The 16,768-nt window shown below is 38.8% G+C and overlaps 1 long non-coding RNA gene across 1 annotated transcript; it reads left to right on the forward strand.

The window, feature by feature from the left end:
• The first annotated feature begins 447 nt into the window (after positions 1-447).
• On the forward strand, positions 448-16,535 carry LOC138143520 (uncharacterized). Its single transcript, XR_011163707.1, has 2 exons — positions 448-649; positions 15,933-16,535. It is a non-coding gene; the product is annotated as an uncharacterized lncRNA (long non-coding RNA).
• The last annotated feature ends 233 nt before the right edge of the window (positions 16,536-16,768 follow it).

Below are 16,768 nucleotides of genomic sequence, written 5' to 3' on the forward strand. Positions count from 1 at the left end.
TAACCAGTAGCACCTGTTTGATAGAATAAGGTATAAGAAGACTAGAAAGGTGGGGGCTACACAGAAGTTTATGAAGGACTTTCAAAGCCAAACTAAGGATATTCTATTTGATCCTGGAAGTGATCAATCAACAAGCATCTATTAAATGCCTAAGATGGGCCAGGTCCAATAGCTGGGGATATAAAGGCCAAAATGAAACAGGCCCTGTGCTCAGGGACCTTACATTCAATAAAAGGAGACAATGTGCATATAAATAAGTTCAGTATTATATAAAATAAACACTAGGTAAATTAGGGGGAGAGGGATACTAGGGTGGGAGAGGGGACAGGAAAGTCTTCTTGTGCAGTTAGGTCATATGTCTTCGAGTTCACACTATTCAAAGTTGTAATTATGTAAAATATGGCCCAGCCCAATGGAAATATACAAGTATGAACTTGAATGATGTGATCACTTGGTGGGTGGAAGTGTTCGTTATTCACACTAATAGGGACCTAGATAAGCTGAGTTTTGAAAGAAACTAGGGATTCTAAGAGATAGGAGCTCAGCCATGGACCTTGTAAAGGAAGTACTAAGAGTTGGTGCTATAGAGAGGTTCCAAAAAGGGCAAGCAGCCTGGGGCACTGATGAGCAACACAGCAGATTCTTCAAGGTAGGAAAACTTTCTGGTACCTGAGCCTCATCTGACTCTTCCCTTGCTGTGACTTCACCACCCCTTGTCTCCCCCCCACCCCGCCCCAAACCCTGCCCCCTGTTACATAGACATCTCTTATCAGTGAGAGCAGACAATAAAATATAGGAAGGGCCACAAGAGAGATGGCCAGCACTCTTGTGAAATCCTTTCAACATGCTTCCACAAACAGGAAAATATTTAGCAAGGGGTGTGTAAGTCAGTGACAGATGCAAGCAGCTGATTCAAAGGTAGAGAACATCTTTTAGACAGCAATTTTATTTCCTCCTTCCCCACAAAAAAAATAGATAGATGGATGGATGGAGGGATGGATGGACGGACGGACAGAGACAGGTGGGGAGAGAGAGAGAGAGAGAGAGAGAGAGAGAGAGAGAGAGATTAATATATAAATTGAGGTAGGGATTGATGAACTTTCAGTCACCACTTTTAAGTCCAGTGTCTAAACTAAAACAGGAGAGGTCTCTGTGTTCTGAAAATGATTTTATGTTTCCTGTGCCAATGATTTCTTCTTAAGAAATAAGAGCCAGGTAAATACATGAATCAACAGTTTCAAAGGATGTTCAGGGACAGCTCATTGATCCCATTCATTCTTCTTTTCTGTTATTACAAGGACAGCTAATTTTAAGCAAACCTCCTTCCAACACATTAGCCCAAAAACATGCATCATAAAGGTTTGAAATTCAGGAAACTCTCTCTCTCTCTCTCTCTCTCTCTCTCTCTCTCTCTCTCTCTCTCTCTCTCTCTCTCTCTCTCTCTCTCTCTTTCTCTCTCCCTCTCTCTCTCTGTATGTTTATTTATGATATGTTATCCATAAATGTATTAAAACATCTTTAATAATGTGATTTAAAAGTATATTTAAAAATCATACAGTTACTAGGAACATTCAGGGAAAGGCATTCTCCAAACTTTGTAGAAATGGGCAGAATGCTTGTGGTAACTGTCAGTGCCCTACTTTTGAATTCTAGTTCCCCAGACAAAAAATAATAATATAGTAAAATAACAAAGGGCTACTTAAGCAATTGTTCTATGCAAAAACAATTATATCTGTGCTGTATTTAAGAAGTTCCTTTTTTTCAGGCCTCTCTCCGACCATTGCTAACTCCAACACACTCCCCATATTATAATACAAAGGTTAGTTAAACACCATTCATACCTATGAGGCCAGGATAAAATATAATATAAAATCAATAAAAAAATTTCCATTGGGAAATGTTTAAAAGGTTCATTATCAGTTCAAGTGGAATAGTTAGTGTGTCTCTTTCATCCATCCCATTTTCATGCCTCTGTCAGTTCCAGGGAGACAATAGGAAGCTCAGACAATCTGGCAAAATGGACAAGAACAATGGACAGTCTCCAGAGTTTATCTTCCCTACTGACTTGTTGAGAGACTTTGAATCACTGCAGTTTCCTTTCCCCACAAAATGAGATTACTCATAATACTAATCTACTAATGCTAATAGGAATGAAAGATAGTACTGGAGAATGTCACACCAGGTGAGCTCAGGTTACCAAATACAAGTAAACCTATTCAGCTATAGATGTTCCAGGCTCTGTCCTGGACCTTCCTCTCTTCTCTCTCTCTATTTTGCTTGGTGATATTCATTCCCACGGATCCAATCATCATCTCTATGCCAATGATTCTCAGATCTGTTTATCTAACCCTAAACTCTCTCTAGGCTTCTAAGTCTCATATCTCCAACTGCCTATAAAACTGCTCAAACCAGATGGACTACTGATAATTTAAATCCAACATGTCCAAAATTAAACTCATTATCTTTCTACATAAACCCTGCCCTTTTCCTAACTTCCCTATTACTGTCAAGGGTACCACTACCACCACCACCCTAGTCATTCAGGCTCATGGTGAGGACTGGTCATCCTTGACTCCTCACTCTCTCTTACCGCCACCTCCCCCCATATCCAACCTGTTGTCAAGTCCTACCATTTCTACCTTAATATCACTTCTCTCCTGTGCCCCCTGCACTAGGTGCTAGTGATATAACGACAAAAAAAGCATAACCTGTCCTCAAGGAGATTTCATCCTATTGGAAAGTAGAATTCTGAGAAATAACAAAACTCCCTATGTTCACATCAAAAAATGTTGCCTTGGAAACAGTTCCTAGGATCATAAGTTAGAAATGGAATGGACCTTGGAGGCCACTTAGTAAAATCTCATTTTATAGATGACAAACTAAGCAATGTCAACTTTATGCTGTAATTTTTACAGCTTCCATTTGCATGTTACTTTAAGGTTTATAAAGGGCTTACAATAGTTCTATGAATTAAGAACTATATTACTATCCCCATTTTATAGAGGATAAGCTTCACAAGAGTGAAATGGCTTACCTAAAACTACACAGGGAGGAAGTAACAGAGTCAAGATTCAAATGCAGGTGCTTTGCCTCTAAATCCTTTCCACAGTCCCTTAACTCTGAATTTCCATTGGGGAGAAATGGATTTTGGAGTCAATCAACCTGCAAGTGTCCAATGCCAGTTTTGCCCCTTGTTATCAAGTCATTTCAATTCTCTGATTCTCAGTTGCTTCCCTATGAAATGAGAGTTAATAATCAATACTTAAAGTACCCAAATCACAGAACTGTTTTGATGAAAGCCTTTTGCAAACCTTAGAGCAGTATGGAAATGGAAGCTGTAAAAATAACAGCATGAAGGTGGCATTTTCACTGGCTGTCCCCCATGCTTGGAATGTTCTCCCTCCTCATCTCTGCCTCCTGGCTTCCCTGGCTTCCTTTCAAGCCCCAGCTTAAATCCCACCTTCTAAAGGAAGCCTTTCCCAATATCTCTTATTTCTCATGCATTTCCTCTGTTGGTTACTTCCTATGTATCTTGTTTGTACAAAGTTGGTTGCATGTGGCCTCCCCCATTAGACTGTGAACTCATCGAGGGCAGTAAGAGGGAAGCTCTTTATTTAATGCCTACTATGTGCAGCCACCATTATAGGTGGTGGGGATACAGAGAAAGGCAAATATAGTCCTTACTCTTAAGGCATGCACATATTCTATAGGGAGACACCAAGTTCTTTAAATTTTCCTTGATTTCTAATATCTTAACCCTTCCCGTATAGTGGGAAGTGATCCCTTCATCTTTGAGTCCCTTATAAAATTTTATTTTTACTTCTCCAGAACAGAAAACATTGATTAAGCACCAATATTTGGGGGAGGGGAGTAGGAGGAGGAGAGTATGTCAGAGGGGTTAGAAGGCTGGGCTTGGAATCAGAAAGACCTGGATTTGTCTCTGATACTAAACTGACTGGGTGACCCTGGCAAGTCACTTAATCTTTTGTGCCTGGGGCAATTTTCCAGGACTTACCTTCTTGTGCAATGGAGGGAGTTCCTACATCTGTAATTCCCGATGTTAATAATATCAGAGATATTCTTTTTGTCTTCATAAGCAAGAGACCCATGTCATGTATTAGAGATTCAAAAAATGAAACACCATGTAGTTCCTGTCTTCAAGAATTTTGTAATTTGTCAGGAGGAGATAGGACACTGATACAAATAATCTGATATAGAGTAGAGAGACCCTATGGGTAGCTAGATAGCACAGTGGATAGAGTGCCTGACCTGGAGTGAGGAAGATCTGAGTTCAAATCCAGCCTCAGACTCTAGCTGTATGACCCTAGACAAGTCACTTAACACTGTTTGCTTTGATTCCTCATCTGCAAAATGAGCTATAAAATGAAGGAAATGGCAAACCACTCAACTGTCTCTACCAAGAACACCCCAAGTGGGGTCACAAAGAGTCAGATGCAATTGATATGACTAAACACAACAGAGTAGTCCAAAGCACTGCAGTACAATTTGAGGAAAGAGAGATCTTTCATCTGAAAGAACCAACAAAGACTTCTTAAAGGATACGTCTCCTGAACTGGGCCTCCATGGAAAAGGATTTCAGCAGGTGGAAATGAGAAGAGCTTGCTGTCCATGAATGAGAAAGGCAGACAGGCATGGATGTGGGAGAGTAAAGGATGCTATATCAGGCATGGAGGTAGTACAAGGGCTAGAGTGATCTACCTGAAAAAGGATTCAAATACTGCCTCAGACTTAGCTGTGTGTCACCTGGGCAAGTCACTTAACTCCACAGGTCTTGTTTTTCTCATCTATAAAATGGGGATAATAAAAGCACGTGCCTCATAGAGCTGTAGAGAAGATCTAATGAGATAACAAATGTAAATCACCTTGTAAATCCTAAAGGGTTACATAAATTCTAGCTATTACTATTAAAAGTTAGTAGAAGGATAGCTAAGTGGCAGAGTATAAAGCACTGGCCCTGGAGTCAGGAGGACCTGAGTTCAGATCCAGCCTCAAATACTTATCACTTACTAGCCATGTGACCTTGGGCAAGTCACTTAACCCCAATTGCCCTGCCTTGTCCCCTGGAAATAAAAAGTTAGTAGACCCATTTGGCTAAAAAGTATAATAACTGAAGGGAAGCAGTGTAAAGAAAGTATAAAAAAAAAAGATAAAAAGAAGCCAACAGAGGAAGGTCTTAAATAGGAGGCAAAGGAGTTTGTATTTATCCTATTAACTTACAACATTCTGGTTTATGCTCTAAGTGTTTGTGTCTCCATTTCATGTCCCATACTAGAATGTGAGCTCCCTAAGGACAAGGATACCCACTTATTTCATCCTGATATCCTCAAGTCAATCAGTCAGTCAATAAGCATTTATTAAGTGTTTTTTAAAAATTATTTTGATAATCTATTTTATATTATATTTTATATATCATATATAATGTTATTATAGATTATTAATAAGTGATTTATTAAGTGCCAAGCACTGTGGTAAGTGAGGAGATACAAAGTACCTGGCACGTATTGGGAATTTTGGATTTGTTGAATGAATGAACGATAGTGACAATGAGTTTCACAGTTTACAAAGCTCACTGATATAGCTTGGGGAAGATAAGCAGCCCCGGGCCCCAGAGAGCAGTAACACTACTGACCAATATCCTGGCATGGGCCACCCTTTTGTTTTATCATTCAGTTATTCATGGAATCAGTTCACATGTGCTGGATTCCCATCATATAGAGAGTAGCACACTAGCTCTATAAGAGGCAGCCTGGAACAGTGAATAGTCAAATCAAATCAACAAGCATTTACTAAGCACATTCTATATTCCAGGCACTGGGCCAAGTGCTGAAGATACAAAGAAGGGCAAAGCCCTGACCTCAAGGTGCTCACAGTCTAACGAGAGAGACAACATACAGACAACCACGTACAAACAAGAGAAAGGCAGGGCGAACTGAAGATAATCTAAAGGGAATGTATTAGCAGCATTGAGGGGGAGCAAGAAAGGCTTCCTCTAGAATGTGGGATTTTAGCTGAAATTTGACCAGGTAAGCCAAGAGGCAGACATGAGGAGGGAAAGCATTCCAGGCATGGCGGAGAGTGGATGAAAATGTCCAGAAACAAGAGGTGGAGTGACTTGTGTAAGGAATAGCAAGGTGGCCAGAGTCACTGAACCACAGAGTAGGCGGAGGGCCGGGGGAAGGAAGGGTAAGGTATAAGAAGACTGGAACTACAGCAAGGGCTTAGGTTATAAAAGGCTTTAAAAGTCAAACAGAATTTTTATATTTTATCTTGGAGGTAAGAGGGAGTCATTGGAGTCCATTGAATGGGAGGGGAGTGGGAGGGCGACTTTAGGAAACTCATTTAGATAGCTGATTGGAGGATAAACTGGAGAGGGGAAAGATTTGAGGAAAAGAGACCCAATCAGAAGGTTATTGCAATATTTCAGGTATGAGATGATGAGAACCTACACCAGGGTGATGACAATGTCAGAGGACAGAAGGTGGCATGTAGAGGGGAGAAGGATAGTACCTGGGACTTGGAGCCAACAGCTCTGACCAGTGGCATGCTGAAAGTGGCTCATACTTCAAGGCAGATTATTAAATTTTCACTGTGAGCATTTATACCTTGGAAATCAGAAAATACTACAAATCAAAACGTGGTTTATTGTTTTTTTTATTTCTAGACTTAAGAAAGTGATGGAGAAAATCTTAATAATGCCAATTAAACTTAAATGTATGTCACGCATACATTTTCCATCTAAAATTCTGGTTGTTAAACATTTACCAACACACCTTGCCTTTCTTATTTACCTACACTGTGAGAACATAGCTAAATCATTTGAACTCTCTCAGCTTCAATTTCCTTATCTGCAAAACCAGAACTAATAAAACCCTGTAGTATATAAAGTTGTTGGGAGGTTCAAATGAAATAAGGCATATATAACACTTTGCAAACATAAAGTGGCTACAAAAATGTCAGTTATTAGGAGGAGGAGAAAGAAGAAAAAGAAGAGGAAGAATAGAAAAGAAAATAATATTAATAGGCTCTGCATATCTTCCTATCTGTCTAAATTATAGGTTCCAGGGCAGCTAGGTGGCACAGTGAATAGAGCACAGGCCCTGGAGTCAGGAGGACCTGAGTTAAAATCCAGCCTCAGACATTTAACACAAAACTAGCCATGTGACCTTGGGCAACTCACTTAACCCCAATTGCCCTACCTTCCCCCCTCCAAAAAGCAAAAAAAAAAAATTTAAATTATAGGCTCCTCAAGGATAAAAACTATGTCTCAGAACCTGGCATAAGACTTTTATAGATATTATACACACACACACACACACACACACACACACACTATGTGTGTATATATATATACATATAGTATAGATATATGTTCAGTAAACAGTTGCTAAATATAAAATCAATTATGCTGAGAGAACAATCTCAAAATGTTATGACCACAGAGTTGGAAGGGACCTCAGAGGCCATCTAATCCAATCCATACTTGACCAAGAATCCCTTCTAAAACATTACTGATGAAGAAAGATATACTCTCTGCTTTAAAACCTCAAATGACAGGGGACTCACTACCTCCTGAAGCAGCCTATTCCGCTTTTGGATAGTTCTTCTTGTTTAAAGACCTGTTACTGATCAAATTGAAAGAGGAAATATAGGCAATAAGATATTATGCCAAGGCAACTCAGAAAAATCCCTTGTTTTTTCTCCCCTCTCTTTATTCCAGGCTTTCTTGTTATTATCCCACCATCACCACTCCTGTCCCTACATAGCCTCACTTCTGGAGAGAGCATCTGCTGCCCACAGCTGGGGATGGATTAAGGGATAGCACCACTGAGGACTGCCATATCATAAATGCAATATTATATGCATGGAAGCTTCCAATGCACCCCAGCTCTGCTCCCATCCCATAAGCCCAGGATAAGAGAATATATATGATCCATTACACTATTAGTTCATCAGCTATACTTCTCATTTTCCTGAACACTTTGGAGGAAAATCAGCAAAAAAGCATCCACTCAATGACCATGCCATGAACACAGGAAGACTGCAGCATCAGAGGTTAGGTTCATCCATCAAGATATTGGGTATTGGGAGAGATAATTCTAGCCAAAAATGCACTTTGACCTAAAATACAGAGATAATTGAGATTAACATGATTAATTTTGTTAGGAGTAGACTTAGAACTTTCTGGATAAATGCTTTAATTTTTCCCATTATGTTGTACCTAGAGACATATTCTTGGTTCAGTGTCACAGGAAGGAGAGTTCTTTGCAGCCAAGCTATATAATTGAAGTCAAAAGATTTTATTCCCACAGAGTTGACTGCTGAATTGAATATATGGATAATTGGCCTAAACCTGTTTTGTAATAGTATGAGAAATCTACATACTTCATTTGATCTTATCCATATTCTCTACCAGACCATAACCTAAATGTCATACAGGTGTCCAGAGGTGGTTCTCCAGCATGTTGGGAAGGTCTTTTATGAAGGATTTTCAGATAGAAATCAGAATAGAAATCCTCCATAAAAGACCTTCCCCACATGCTGGAGAACCACCTCTGGACACCCGTGTGGCATTTGGGTGGTCCATATGTTATCCCTCACTTTTGTTACAGGATTAGTCCCACTGTCTTTTCCACTTGTATATCTACTTCCAAAAGGACAGTTTCAGTTGAGCCAACATTTATCGAGACTTGAAGGCAGCCACATCTGCAGACTACTGTTACCCACTATGCAGACTATTATTGTCTGTATTAAAAGCTTACACAGCTGGTAATGCTGATCCCAAATTTATACAACCACATGGGCTTCTGGGGTTGGCTCTGGGCCTCAAACCCCTCTAGGGCTGGCTCATTCTAGTGCATTGTTAACTTCCCAATTAAGAAATTAACAAAATCATCAGTGCACATACTAGATACTTGAATAGGTCCATATGTTTAGAACTAAAAAGGGCCTGTGGGGTCATCATGTCTGACCTGATATAATTGGCATGTAGTAGTAGTAGTTGTTGTTGTTAGTAGTAGTAGTAGTAGTAACAGCAGTAGCAATAGCAACAGGAATAATTAGTGTTTACAGAATTAAACATGGGCTTCCATAAAGCCCATGTTTGCTATCAAGTCTTAAAATATATAGTGCTCTGGAAAATTATATTTGCAAAAAAAATTCAATACACATATTAAGATCATAGATCATTTATTTAAAACTAGAAGGAATTCTACAAGTCATCCAATATACTCCCTTCATTTCACAGATGAGAAAAACAAGGTAGATAGGTGGCTATGATGGGTAGTGTATTAGACTTGGAGTCAGGGAGATATGAGTTCAAATCTTGCCTTGGACACTTACTAGCTGCATGACCTTAGATAAGTCATTTTACCATCCTGCTTTGTATCTGTAAAACAGAGATAATAATAACACCTAATAACTGCTAGAGTTATTGTGAGGATCAAATGAGATAATGTGTAAAGAGCTTAAAAAGCCTCTAAGGCACAACATGAATATTAGTTATAATACTATATATGCATATATATAACTACTACATATAATGCTATATACCATGCTCTACTATATATAATACTATTATATATACCATATATAATACTGCTGTTATTAAATTACTTGCCAGAGATCACACAGATAATAAGCAGCAGGGCCAAGATCTGAAGACTGATACTCTCACTTTAAAGTCTGTGCTCTAACTACTCAACTATTAAGTGTCTATAGTGCACAAAGAACTGGGCTAGGTCTTGGGGGATATATAGAGGTTAGATGAGCTAACATACTTCACCTATAACACAAAAATCTGAAATTTCCTGTGAGTGAGTACACCATGCAGTTCATACCACATCTATAAGGAATTTCATAAGTAAAATTCAAAGAGTTTCTATGGGTAAAAGTTAATCACAACAAAACTTTGTGCCTCTCTGCATTTAGCTAAACTGGTTGTCTATCAAAAGACATAGAGTACATCACTGGGTCAATAGTCAAACCTATTTCCAGTGTAAAACTTTAGTAAAACTTGTCAGCACTTGAAGGCCCCAAGTTCAGCATTCAAGACTCTAAGGTGTAATGTTAATGGGATTTAAGATCTTCCTGGACCATTAACAGATCTCACTGTGGAGCCCATTAAGGGAAGTTTGTTTAGGGGAGGCTTGCTTATAGGAAGATTTTCACACCTTTTGCTAATTTCTAATTAAGCACTGAGTCAGAAGGGTTGTGATGTCTTCTGGCTGTGAGAGGTGTATATATACTCTGAGTTGGGATTTTGCTTTGGGGGCTCTCTTATGAGAAGAATCTTGTGATTTCCTGGTCAAGATTCTGAGTGGCCATATGTTTAGAGGCCCCTAACTGCTCAGATTGTAAAGGCTGTCTCAATCCAGGGATGTATGTGAAGGGTATAATTGATTCAAGCAGTCAGAGCCCCATCTGTTGGTCTTTATTTCTCTGCTTGTATTTTCTCTGTATTTTCTTTGTATTTCCTCTGAAGTTCAGGGTGCTGACTTTTCCCCTGAACTAGTAAATGTAATAAAAAAAAGATTGTTGACCCCTTAAACAGCTATCTTTCCTAGTAAAGCAGATCTAAAAACCTCTGCTAGCAGCCATCTTGAGTATGTCAGTGTGGTTGCTGCTATATAAGGTTGCCTTCCTAACACAAAGAAGCATTCATTGGGAATGCTTTAGTAGACTTTAGTAGAGAAAGACACAAAGAAGTCTGTGACATAATTTACCCCATTATAAGTATATTAGAGACATACAGGGTTCACTGTATATGAATTCTAGTAAGGCAGATTATCACCAACACCCAGGAATTTTAAAAGGCTTCATAGAGGAGGTGACTTGTGAGTTCAGTTTTAAAGGATGAGCAGGAACTCTTCAAGGGAAGAGGGGGAAGGAGGGCAGTACTCTCCCAATGTTCTTTTCTTTATGAGTCTAAAAGAGCTGTCCTGAGCTGCAGAAGTCCCAGCAATAGAAGTTAGGAGACAGTAAAACATGTTCCTCAATGAGGGGATCACTACTAATTACTCTGACTATAACAGAAGGGCTATAAAGACATTACACTTGTTACTTGAGTATGCAGATAAGGTTGGCTTGATTTTTGTGTGCACACCCACACAAAAGGTTTCTGGAGCAATTAGCACCTCATTAATATGATATAAAATGTTAATCTGCACAGATCCCTAGTGACCCCCAAATTCCTACCACCCAATTGGTACAAATGACATTTTATAGAACAATAAATGTGAATTGGGCACAACAGTGAAAAGTAATTTATTTTACCCCTTTGGGGGAAATAGGCATTCCTGATGGTACAAATGACCGTTTAATCCATTGTAAAGATAAAGAAAGGTCCTACAGATGGAATTTAATATAAGTTAACATGTACCTCTATCTAGGAAAGTAGCATTGGCAAATAGTTACTAATTTGTTTTATAAATCAAATCAAAGGAATAGTTGATCGAATGAAAATGGCTGTTTGGCAAGTCATCTCTTGACCTCTATTTCCTCATCCTAAATGAGGAGGTTAGGTTAGATGCTCTCTAAGGTCCTATTCAGCTCATGAAAAAACCATTCTGAGAAGGGAAATGTCCCTCAGAACTCTTTACAGCCAAGGCTTTCCACCATAAACTGGTAGTATCTGAAGATCAAAGTATTTGGATTAAAACATTGATTTATTTATAGCTGTAAAGGCACTTTGGAGAATTGTTAATATTATGCGATAAAATCATACCACTGGGGAATTAGAGATATTCAGATGTGCTTTAGGCCCTGAGGGTGTGATTAGTACATCCTACTTCAAAGGAATTCTTTGCAAAAAGAGTTCATACAATAAATTAATTAAAAAAAAGTTTATTTAAAACTATACCTCACATGTTATATAAGGAAAATTTCCACTAGTTTTGATGCCTTTAGTAGCCATCTTTATTAACATTCTCATTACATCCCACTGGAAAAGTGATCAGTCAGCTTTGGCTTTAAGACCTCCAAGGGAGGAGGAACACATGACCTCTTGAGGCCACCCATTCTACTTAATAATCATCCCTAATGTTTAATAAGTTTTTCCTAACAACAAGCCTAAACCTGGCTCTTGACCACTTTAATTCATCATTGTTTGTGACTCTTTCCTCTGAAGGAGAAATTAAAACAAGTAATAGAAAAGCTATATGCAGTGTCAGCAGAGGGAAGGGTAGCATAGAAGGGAAGGGAATTTAAGTACTGCTCAGAGCCAGGCACTGTGCTAAGCACTTTACAAATATTAACCTCTTTTTGATCCTTACAATAAACTGGGAAGTAGGTGCTATTATAGAAGTAGACAGAGTTTAACTGATTTATCCAGGATTACACAGCTGGTAAGTATCTGAGGATGAATTTGAACTCATGTCTTTCTGATCCTAAGTCTGGCATTCTGTTCACTGCATGACTTGGCCACATCAATGGAATTCCAGATCATTCAAATATTGAAATAGCATTTATACAGGGCTTTAAAGTTTACAAAGCACTTTCCTCAAAATAGGCTTCTTAACGTTAGTAGAGAGGTATTAGGTAGTGGGGAATCCTAGATTATAGTTTTAGGGCTAGGTTACCTTAGATTTTATCTAGTCCTACTCTTTCATTTTACAAATATGGAAGCTAAGTCTCAGAGACCCTCTATGCCGCAAAGGACCTGTTCTCTAACCATCACATCCAAAAGACACATTATTTTAAGTATTCAAATTGCATTTTTTTTAATTTGGCAAAACTCATTGGTAGGCATGACAGCATTCTGGATAGGAATTATGGATAGGCTTATGCTCAGATGCAGAAAATGGGTGAAGTAGAATTCCTAGATGAAATGCTTCAAGTAAAGAAATATTCTGCCAATAATGTCCGAATAATATCAAATCTACATAACTTCACATCAGTTGAATAACCAGAGCTTCTGGGATATTGCAACTACCTAGGCCTGGGAATGTATATGGGAGCTCACCTTTGGCTAACCTTAAAAGAAAGGAAGCAGGAAAGAGAAATTTCTCTTCTATGTACTTGGATGGGTATACTATTACTCTCCTAACAGATACAGTGATACAAAGGAAGGAGACATAGCTTGGAAATCAAATGAACTGAGCAGGAACTTTGCCTCTGTACCTGTTACATACCTGTGTAACTTTGGGCAACTCAATAAATCAATAAACATTTATTAACCACCTATTATGTGCCACTAAGTGCTGGGGATAGAAAAAAAGAGGTAAAAGAGTCCCTGCCTTCAAGGAGTTTACAATCTTATGAGAGAGACAACATGCAAACAAATATATACAAACCAGCAATATACAGGATAAATAGGGAATAATTAAAAGTGGGAAGTTGGGGCTAAAAGAAAGTCAGGGAGAAAATCAGAGTTGAGGACGGAGAGAGTCCCAGGGATGGGGACAGCCAGAAAAATGCCAAGAACCTCTCTGTTTCCTTGTCTTGAAAGAAATGAGGTCAGATTAGAAGACCTCTTAGGCCCCTTCCATATGAACCTATGATCCTATAACAGGAACAAAAGACTCTACCCCAACAACCCATTAATTCTGAAAGCATTACTAGAAGGCACAAGTCAAGTGTTCATATTCTTAGAATGGCCTCCATTTTATAGACGAAGAAACTGAAAGTCCAAAGGGATGAATGATTTACAAAGAGACTCCAGGACACCCAGTGGCAAAAACCAACATCGAAACAAAACCTCTCTCTACTATGCCAGAGTTGAGATACTTTAGAATCAGTCAGGATCTCAAAGGAAAGTTTCACCCCTTCACCAAAATGTTTGAGCTATCCAGAAGTACTTTTTCTGAGACTTCCCTCTACCTTTACTCCTTCTCTCAGAGAGGAAAAAAAAGAAAAAATATCTTAAATCCCTGGAGGCTTTTAAAAGGAGTTCCAAACTTTCTAGAATGGTGTTAAATGTAATCCTGCCTTTAAAAATTCACAAATTCAATTTCACACTCAAGTACCTAAATTTGAATGAGAGAATTACTGGAAGGTTGGCCCCTAAATGATGACTTTTAGTGGACCAAAGCAACTTTTCAGGACCATTTACTAAGGCATAGAAGAATTGTGAACCAAAATGGTGGAGGAAATGCTCAGACACAATTATGAATTTTTTTAATATGTGCAAAGCATTACATTAGTTGCAGGGATAACACAAAGATAAATAGGAAATGGTTCCTGCCCTCAAAAAGCTATCAACAGGGGGAGAAGAGGAAAGAAGAAAAGGAAAATACGGCCCTCATAAGCAAATGATAATAATATAAAATAGAATATGATAAATGCATAAGAGAGATTCAAAATGTTATATAAAATCTGAATAAAGGGAGGCTTCTTAGAGGGAGGTGATATTTTAGCAGTTTCTGGAAGGATGGCCAGGATTTCAACAGTGATTTGTGGAAAGGAGGAGGAAGAGTATTCCAGTGATAGGCTTTCTTGTGTGGTATTTTGGGAGACAGAAAAGGAAAATATATCAAGAAGAAAGGTACAGTCAGTGGAATAACATGTAGAAAGGACAAGCAGAATGAGGAATAAGAACAGACCAGTGGATTTGGAAATTGGGAGGCAACTGGTGACCTTGAGAAAACACTTTCTTTATAATTGGGGGCAAAAGACACATTGTAGGAAGTTGGAGAGTAACTGATAAATTGGAGACATTGAGTATAGACTATTTTTTCCTGCAAATCTCCTTATCCTGCCAGATTTGAGTCTCAAGTGAAGATGAAGAGATCAGAGGTCAACTTTATGAACTATTCATGTCCTCTCTAACTTTTATTTATTCATATTATTCTCTTTATATTATTCTGAATATATTTATATAGGTACTTGTGTTTGTGGCTTCCTCCTCCTCTCTAGAATACAAACTACTTGAGAGCAGGGATTATTTCATTTTGGTCTCTGAGTCCTCAGTGTCTACCACAATGCCTGGCATACAGCAAGTGCCTAGTAAATGTTTGTTGATTGATTAATTTCCAAGTACTCTGTACCCAGCCTAGCAGCATTTCAGGGAGACAAAAGAAGCAGAATACCTGGTCCCACCTTCAGAGGACTTAAAATTAGATTGAAGAGATAAGGGTGAAAAACTGTTAAAATAACTAAAGACAGTTCACAATTCCAGACTGTATGGTGATCAAGGAATACTGTGGGAATGCAAAGAAATAAGATTTCTAAATGGTTTCCAGTAGTCACCAAAGGCTTCATGAAATGCTTAGTGGATTAAAGTAGGATGTGTACTGGTCCTTGGAAGACTGGAAAGGTTTGGATAATCAAAGGGAAGCAAGGAGGGTATCATAGGCAAAAAGAACAGAATGAGCATGAGGTAATGATAAGAAGACAGAGGAGGGCTTAGAATGGGGAGCCATTAGGGTTCAAGACTGGACTGTGCTTTAGGAGCTTGCTGTGTGATCCTCAGCAAATCACTTAATCTCTCTGTCTTGGTTCCTTCATCCATAAAATGGGCATGATAATAATTATTTAGTATTATATAGTTTAGTTACATTCTACCCAAGACTCCCACTGACAAAGATCTCCTTTTGCAACGAATCCTTTCACTCCAGGTTCTTAAATTTAAAAAAAGTCAGAGAGAGAGAGAGAGAAAGAGAGAGGGCTGTTGTGAGAATAAAGTGAGATAATAATTTTAAAGTATTTGGCAAATTTTTAAGTGCTAGCTATTATTGGTGGTGGTGGTATAATTATTCTTATGCAGGGTCTTGAATGCCAGAGAGATCAGTTTAGATTTAAGGCAATAAGCAATAAGGAGCTATTATAAGTTCTTGAGCTAGGCATTTGGCAGTGGTATTGAGGATTGCCGAAGACATAGACTGCATACAGAGACCTCAATCAACTTTATACACCTTCAGAGGCCATGGATTGTGCTTAAGAAATTAAGCCAAGACTCATTCCCTTTCTTTTTTTAGGTCACTGGGATTCATAGCCAAGTGCACTAATACTTCATCAGTGATAACAGTCAAGATGAAAGAGGTATCAGCAGGGAAAATTTGGAAGTTGATCGAATTCAGCAAACATATTTGTTGGGAAGTCAGAAGGCCCTTTTCTGTGGAGTTATCAACATATCTCATCATTATAAAGCACTGACTCTAATGTGAAACTCTTCAACAAAGCTCAAGAGAAATCCCATCTCCTTTGAAATTAGATACCAGTAAGAGCACCGGCAAAGCTGAGGACTAGAGTAGGTTATTAATGTAGGTACTTAATGGGTTGGCATAAGTAGAGTCGTAGGCAAAGCAGAAGATTGGCAAAGTCTAAACAAGAAGTTAAATTTTAGCTAAATGAAAAATGCAATGACAGACCTACAAGCCTAGTCCAGACCTTGCAGCACCAAGGGAGGGAAGCACCTAGGTTCCTCAAACCACTGCAATTATTTGAAAAGAGCATTAACAAGATATTGTCTGTTTCCTTAGATAGCAAAACTTTATTAAGGCAACATGACCAAAATGAAATCAGCTGGAAATACGTGAAAGTGAAGTTAAATAAAAGCTTCAGATATTCCCTTGTAAATACTCGCTGTGTGGGCTGACAGCTGTTTGGGGAGGAGGGATCTCTCTCTCTCTCTCTCTCTCTCTCTCTCTCTCTCTCTCTCTCTCTCTCTCTCTCTCTCTCTTTCTCTCTCTCTCTCTCTCTCTCTCTCTCTCTCTCTCTCTCTCTCTCTCTCTCTCTCTCTCTCTCTCTCTCTCTCTCTCTCTCTCTCCCTCTCTCTCTCTCTCTCTCTCTCTCTCTCTCTCTCTCTCTCTCT

Source organism: Petaurus breviceps, unplaced genomic scaffold (genome assembly GCF_028583685.1).
Source record: "Petaurus breviceps papuanus isolate PSGF00001 unplaced genomic scaffold, PetGlider_PUasm1.0 90644, whole genome shotgun sequence".
NCBI classification, from domain to species: domain Eukaryota; kingdom Metazoa; phylum Chordata; class Mammalia; order Diprotodontia; family Petauridae; genus Petaurus; species Petaurus breviceps.